Source organism: Periplaneta americana, chromosome 9 (genome assembly GCF_040183065.1).
Source record: "Periplaneta americana isolate PAMFEO1 chromosome 9, P.americana_PAMFEO1_priV1, whole genome shotgun sequence".
Lineage (NCBI taxonomy): Eukaryota > Metazoa > Arthropoda > Insecta > Blattodea > Blattidae > Periplaneta > Periplaneta americana.
In genome coordinates this window covers 73,980,687-73,988,993 of record NC_091125.1, presented here as the reverse complement: position 1 = coordinate 73,988,993, position 8,307 = coordinate 73,980,687, and the positions used below count along the sequence as shown (strand labels likewise).

The 8,307-nt window shown below is 36.7% G+C and overlaps 1 protein-coding gene across 5 annotated transcripts in view; it reads right to left on the bottom strand.

The window, feature by feature from the left end:
* Positions 1-8,307, bottom strand: part of Mkk4 (MAP kinase kinase 4) — a 280,839-nt gene that overhangs the window by 115,355 nt on the left and 157,177 nt on the right. The gene's annotated exons all lie outside the window — the stretch shown is intronic.

The following is an 8,307-nucleotide window of genomic DNA, read 5'->3' as shown; positions in this document are numbered from 1 at the left end:
TGGATAAAAAGTAATGGCAATGCTTCTGTTATGTCAGCCACATAAATCAGAGAGCTTTAGGGTGTTGAGCTGAGAACGGAAAGTCAGATGAACTAGTACAGCGAGTGGTATCAGATGTACGATATTCAGTCAAATATGGCGACGCCTTAAAGTACAGAAGGACAGTGCAAGCACCCTAACGACATGTTTATGAAGCTGGAACAATGTTCGTGGATAAAAATTAAAGTTGCACGAGATTGTAGTGCACAAGACTGTTATTAGAGACTGCATGATGCAGTGTTGTCATATTGTACAGTGGCGTGATGGGTGAAAATGTTTTGTGAAGGCAGGGATGCTGTTCAGGACAGGCCCCATTCAGGAGATCCCACTATTTAGCTTCTTGTTTCCTTGCTGGATGTTGATTGCCGATAGACTGTGAGTCAATTAACCACAGAGATAGAAATATGCCACAAAACCGTGCTCCACATTCTGCATGATATTGTTGGGTTACGGAAAATTGCAGTGTGTTGGATATCCCACTGAATCACAGAGGTGCAACAATATAGTGCTATGCAATTGTATAGCAATTGCTGAATCGCTACCAAAAGAAAGGTAACGACTTCCTTGGACGAATTGTTACTATGGATGAAACATGGGGCCACTCATATGAACCATGCTTGAAGCGGCAGTCAAATAATGGAAGCATCTTGATTCTTCTCGTCCAAGGACAGTGCTCTAAGCACAAGATAGTGTCAATCAATCAATCAATCAATCAACCAATCAATCAATCTTCTTAATGTATCCAGCTGTTTGCTGACAACATAAAGTCCACTATAGTCCACTGTAGTCTATTCAGTTGTTATTTTTCACGAGAAATGAGGGGTATTTTGATCTATGGTCATTATAGATGCCTGTTGCTAGTAGCCAGAGGTGGGGTGTAGTCAATATATACTGCAGGGCTGTGTCTTCTGCAACTGGTATTAATGATTTTAATTTACTTCTTTTGTGGTTTATGGATGGACAGTATAGAAGAATGTGTTTCAGATCTTCATCATGATTATTACACCACAGACAAGTAGGATTATCAGAAATGTGAAATCGGTGTAGGTACAATTGAGTGACAATGTGACATGTTCTGGCTCTTGTTAAAAATGTTTGAACATGTCTGGGCAAGTTTTTGTACATTTCCAGGTCATTTGGTTTCTTTTGTACAGACTGTAAAATTTTTCCTTTGTCAGAAGAGAGCCAATTATTGATCCATAGGTTTGTAAAATGAGACTTTACTGAAGCAAAAGCATTGGATAGATATATCACTTGAAGAGGTGTTGGTTGCAAATATGTTGCCTGTTTTGCAATATTATCGACTTAAGGTAGTGTGAAGGTGATGTTCTTTGTGGCTTATGACATCTGTGGGATAATACTGCACCATGCTGTACCATCAAGGCAGATGGCAGATGCTGCCTACTATGCACTGCAATTTCCTGCAATAACATCTTTCTTCCAGCTTTAAGAAGAAAGTGATGGCACCTTCTGGAAGCAAACGACCCCAATCAGCCTTCATGAAAATGTAGGGAGTCACACTGGTAATGCCGTGTGCACTGCTGGCAATGGGAAGTACTGGAATATCCGCCATACTCACCTGATACAAGTCTGTGTGATTATGATCACTTCCCCAAAATGAAAGAGCTACTTAGAGGGAAGCGTTGCAGCACAAGAGACGACATTATTCATGCCATAATAGTCAACAGAGATGGATGCACTGATAGTATATGACACTTTCCACAAGTGTGGCAGAAGGTGGTAAACATGAGGAGAGGGCCATTACATTGAAAGAATGTAAGTGGTGTTTCCTCTGATAATAAAGCCATTTCAAAATTGTGGCACTGTTGCCATTATTTTGTATCCTACTCTCATAATACGAATATGTGTTTACATATATTATACACAAATTTTCTGGGGAAAGAAAAATATTCCAAAGTAAATAAATTAACTTCTCTGAAATGCTTGAAGAATGGAGTCTCTATATATAACAATTTACACATGTAGATATACATGATATGTAAGAATTTTAAAAGGTAAAGGATGAAAATAAAAAAAAATTGAAAGTATGAAATTACATGACAATACCCATTTCTGTCTACAAATCATAGATTTGTAATTTCAGAAACCAACCAATCAGAATAATAATAATAATAATAATAATAATAATAATAATAATAACAACAATTTCTAAGAAGCTCAATACAAATTACTTTTAACGACCACAAACATACTGAATAAATGCATAACCAGTATATGCACCTGTATGCCACATATGATCGATGAAGTATATTTTATTCAGCAGGAAGAGCATTGGAACTTCACTTACACAGAGCATACTGTTTCTAGGAATCCATGATAGACATATAATTTTTATTACTTGGCTTTCTCTGTGTATCTCTGAAAAATATATATGACTGAATTTCTAAATGCAGTCTGTAAAGTATGGGAAAAGAGGAGGAATTGCAAAGTTAATTTGTAGGTGCTCAGGAGTGCCAAGATGCTAAAGAACTGCACATAGCCAGCTAGCAGCACCTCATCATCTTGAAACCCGATTTGCAGTAAAGAGAGAAATGTAAAGGCTTGTGAGTGGCCTGTTAGCAACACATGACATTTCAGTTCCTGATGTATAGATTTTCTGATGAAATTCGAAAAATGGACATCACATCTATTGTAACAAGCTATTACTTGAATATAAGGATATAAAACTAATGATATGTGAAGAGTCAGATGTCAAAGGTAGTCGAAAGGACAGTTTACTTGAACAGTTCTACAGCTAACTCATAAAGAGTTTGACAACAATGAAGAGGACAATGACTTGTAATATATGACCTTAATGTTTTTATTCGTTCAAAATATTTGCTGTATTAATGTTCATTGTTAACAGACTTTACATTTGTACGTCATGAAACCTATTTTTAATACTGTGATGTCTGTTTCTTCACTGTGTACAGTAGCCACTTTATGACGGGAACCATTATTTTGGCAATCAATTCGTGGTTTTTTTCTAATGGCAGGTCCTTAAACTGTTCGTCATTCACCCATATGAAGCCAGTTATGTAAAGCAATTTACCGACAGAGTCGTTGCTCAGGATGCACCATAGGAGGATGCTCTATGCTACACCTGCTAAGATAATGATGAAGTTTTGTTGTGATGCCACAGGGGAAATGGAGCTCTGGAGAAAACCTCTGGACCACAGACTTGCTCAACATAAGTCATAAGTCAAGGGCATGCCAAGGGTCGAACCCAGGCCGTAGGATTATGAGTCTAGTACTCTAGCCACTGGACTGCTATGGCAGTTATTTGAGATTGTGTAAGACACAATTCTCTGCATTTGCAATAATGCCACCAAGTAATTCGCAATAAAATTTAAAATCACAACTTAGCAATCACATTTGAAGAATCAATCTTTAGGAGGGAAAAAAACAAACATAGTATCACTGCTACCTTACCTAATAATAATGATGATAATAATAATAATGATAATAATAATAGGCCACCGGCATAGCTCAGTCAGCTAAGGCGCTTGCCTGCTGATCGTTGCACTCGGACACGGGTTCGATTCCCGCTTAGGCTGATTCCGAGATTTTCCCCAACCATAAGGCAAATGTCAGGTAATCTATAGCAAATCCTCAGCCTCATCTCGCTATCACCAATCCCATCGATGCTAAATAACCTCGCAGTTGATACAGAGTCATTAAATAACCAAGTAAAATAATAATAATAATAATAATAATAATAATAATAGTAATAATAACAATAATTTCTTAAGAACTGCACACACGCAAAATAGAATATATCCAATGCAAATTATTATTGTTATTCATGCAGGATTATTTGTAAAATTTCTTTTTTTTTTTTGGTAGAGATGGGTTCCTGATATGATACCCCAATACTCTCGACATTCAAGAAGACATATTGGTATTGATCAATACCCCTGATTATGAACTCGATATTTTTTTGATACTTAGTTAATATAAGTATTTTTCATTAATGCTGTCACAAGTAGAGCCTGATCGCAAACTCATGGCACCAACATGCGCGAACTTCTTTCTCAGGCTTCGGAGTGGGGGGTTCTGTGTGCACGGGCGACTGCTTACTCATACAGTGTACTGTTCAAACACCCCCCAGCAAGACTCTTGGGCGAGTCCATGTAAGTGGATGCCAATTCGTCTTTCGCACAGGTGGCACGACTTTGCGATCAGGCTCTAACACAATTTGTAGTGATCACAATGTCACAAACACTTGTCTCATTCATAAGCTCCTAAATAGCAGTAATGGGTGCATCTCTAAGCCTAGCCCCATAACAAGTGACCCTCCTTTGATGGTCTGGCGACACTATGTCTTAGTTCTATATTTCTTTGAAATAATGTTCAAGTGAAATAAAACGTGATGAATTGCAGTTTGAAGTAGATATTCCCGAACGTGCTAGTACATTAATTTCTAAAATAAGGTGTCAGTTTTCGCCTATATGGAAAAACATGATTTCCCTACAAAATATAAATATTCTCAATTCTGACTAATAATAAATTACACTTTTTGTAAAAATATTATGTGATCTGTTAAACTATCCAATCACAAGTAACTTGCTGAGCCAATATCTTACTTTAGCATGAAGGCTGATTTTACATTACTAGTCAGTCTTCTAAGTTTTAATAGTCACCAGCTAATTGTTACTTTCAAGTGGCAGAAGATCGTGCTCTTCGTCGTATATCTTTTTCGGATAATATGAGTGAACTTTGGAGCCATTTTCATTTGGACCTCCTGAGTGATAACTGCGCCATTTGTAGCATTTGTAAAGAGTTTTTCATGAGGTGGAAAATCTTGCAACATTACTTGTAGCACCTTAAAGGAACATGTCACCTCAGTTCATAAAATTGTGAAAAGTTTACAAGTGAAGAAGTAGCAATGGACAACCTGTGCCTATTCTTTCAAAGTCATTGTCCTCGCTATTGTCGTCATCAATATCATACTACACTTAAATCTTTTCTGGACAGTAAATCCAAATTTAAACTTGGAGATAATCGATTAAAGCTAATTACTAGGAAAATAGCATACATGTTATACAAAGAGAACCAGCCATTTAGCACTGTCAAAGATGATGAATTTGATACAGCACCTTGAATCTATATATACTTGTAAGCACATATCAAATCACATCATTCCAGAACTGTATGAAGAAATAGAAAGAATGAAAAGATGAGCTCTGAAATGCAGGTAGTGTAGCTGCTATGACGGATTTGTGGACATCAACAGCCACTGACAACTATTCAAGTATTGAAATAATACCATTATTTGAAGAAGTTAGCCACAAAAGGTGAAAATATTGCAAATTTCTTGAACACCTTAGAAACTTGCAATTTAATGGACAAATTAATGGTTGTGTTTCATGACAATGGTCTTAATACACGAATGTTATGACCATAGGAAAATTTTCCCACTTGTCCTGTGTAGCCCATACACTCCAACTTGTTTTGAAACTATGACTTTTCAGTTCAAAGAATACTGAAAATCTCATTGTGTTATGAAGGAAACTAGTAAGAAGTTTCAAATATTCCTCAAAATCTACCAAGATTCTCAAAGCTGCAAAGAAATATCTTTCTCCACCAGAATACTGCCAGATTCAAGATGAACCTACACAGTGGAACTCAAATCTTATGCTAAAAAGACTTAACAAAAGAAGGCCATTGTACTCGCACCCTCTGATGTCACCTTACCGGTAAATCTTACAGTATCACAATGGAAGCATGCTGATTTATGAGTCACACATTAAATATTTTCGAAGAAGTAATACTCACTATAAATTCATCTACAGTGAGAATGCTCCAAGATTATCTCCATAGTGAACAGTGTCATTTCTGAATTTCAAAAGTCATCACAAAGTAGATCAAGAATTGTGACAGTAAGACAATATATTATTGCTGGACGTAATTAATATCTGGTACAAAGACATTGAAGCGAATGAAATATGTTCTGTTACAATGCTCTTGGACCCCAGCTTAAAAAGATGAGTTTTTCACAGTCTGAATGCTCTCAATGCTGCTGAAATCAGACTGCTGGGACTTGCTAATCAACAGGAGTGTCCTGCATCTATAAATAAATGAAGAGGTAAGATTTTAAATTTTTATTCCATTTCTAATTTGTTGTGTATTCAGGTCTTCAGATATTTTGGAAAAATATAGGTTGCACTTCGCGAAAAAAATCAATTATTAAAGAAATGTCTATTTTATTTTAGATGACCTATTCTATGAAGCCTGAAAAATTGCCTGAATGTATTTGTATGGCAACATTATGCAAGAAAATGAATCATCAAAGTCATTGTTGTTTAACACATCCCACAAAGAAATCAATATGTACCTCAAAGGCAATTTGTTATCTCCTCTATCAAGTATTTTCGGTTACTGGCAAATAAATACTAAGTTTCCAAAGCTGAGAAAATGGCTGTGAAATATTTCTGTAGGCCACGAGCAAGTTTTCTATGAGAGACTGTTTAGCACAGCAGGACTCACATATAACAGAAAAAGAGGGAGAATACTTATATTTTTTAACAAAATCTTATAAAAGTCAGCTTAATTACGATTTAGGATTTAAACGTGACAAATACTTTCATTATGTGCCTTGTGGAAAGAAAATGGTACCTATAACTATAAAGCACAATATATTTTAATTTAACCTACAGGTTGAGAAATGCTATGGTCAGTAATTGTACAGTGATCATTAATTTAATTTTATAATAATGAATAAAATCAATAATACAGTTGTATGATCACGTTATATTAAAATTTATTAAAAGTTTAAAAAACAAGACATGTTTCGGGGCTACTGCCACCCCAACTTCAGTGTTGAAAACTGTAATGATACAATAATAAAAATATAAACATTTTTGCTAGTTAGGCCTATGATCAAAACTGACTTCGTATAAAGTCATGAAATATGTAATGTACCCTTTCAAAATTCTAAATACAATCATCTTACTAGAATCAAAACTAACATATAGAATATAAAAACTTTGATGAATTATGACACAGACTAACAAGAAAAAACTTTTATAATGAAGATAGATCACACAAGTTGTGCATGGTGTTGTTAACACAGCCCGTTCATTAGGCGAACTGCCACTTTGCAATTTCACGAAAGTTCACAATGGATGTTACCCGGTTTTTACATGTGGTTACATGGTATCAACTGCAATGTTCGTCGCACAGATTGCACACATATTTCGTCTGGGACATGGAAATATTCGTTTTTGCACAGTTTATGGTAGTACCCATGTACCACCATCGAGTTCACAAAGTGCCAAAGATCCTGGTTGGTGTCTGTCCATGTCCTATTTATCATGGCCTCCGTTAAGTAGAAATCTGGCTAGATTTCTTTCCTCTTCCTCACTCTGTCCTGCAGTAGTTTTTCCCGGCCATCTGTGGATAGTAATCCACATTTTATCCGCAGGTCTTCAATGAAGAATGTCTCCTTGGCAAGCTCGTAGGCTAGCCTAGATTTTGTGTGTTTCGAGATTCCTAGGGTAGCTTTCAGGAAACGCAACTTGAGTGCTTCTAGTATCCTTAGGTATGTCAGGCTCAGTTTCTCCCATATGAAGTCCAGTCATGGACATTGGCACTATTTTCGTATCGAATATCATGGTGGTTTCCAGCGAGAGCCTCGTGATTGTTTTGATGTCGAATATGACTTTTGTGGCTGCCGTTGCTTTGGACTTTATGGAAACTCTGTAAGAACTTGCTGTGGTTTGCATTATCAGTCCTAGGTATTTGAATGTATTAACAGACACGAGGGGTTTTGCTCCTAGGTATATCCTGTCTCCTGCTGCCTCTCTGCCTCCTTTTCAGAACGTCATTTTCATGGTTTTTTTGTACTTCCTGCAGGGATCGTGATCCGATGACCATGTTGCCAGCATATAAGTAGATTTTCACGTCCTCTGTGTCTTGCTTAATTGTCTTCAACACGTCATATGTCGCAATGTTGAACAACAGGGACTTAGTGAATCACCTTGCAGTACTTTGTGTCATCAATTTTGAAACTGCGACTCTGTCTGCTATTTGCACATAGTTAATCGTCAATATGTTGCATATCAGTGTTGTGATCTTGTTGCCCTTACCCATTATGGCTTCCAGTTTCTCAAGTATTAGTGGTCTGTTTAGCATGTCGAAGGCTTTAGTGTAATCGACGAATACTGCGTGGAATTTGCCTTTTGGGTGTCGTAAGTGCTTCTTCGATGTTATTAATCAGGTTGTTGATGGCGTGTAGGGTGCTCCTTCCTTTACAGAAGCCAAACT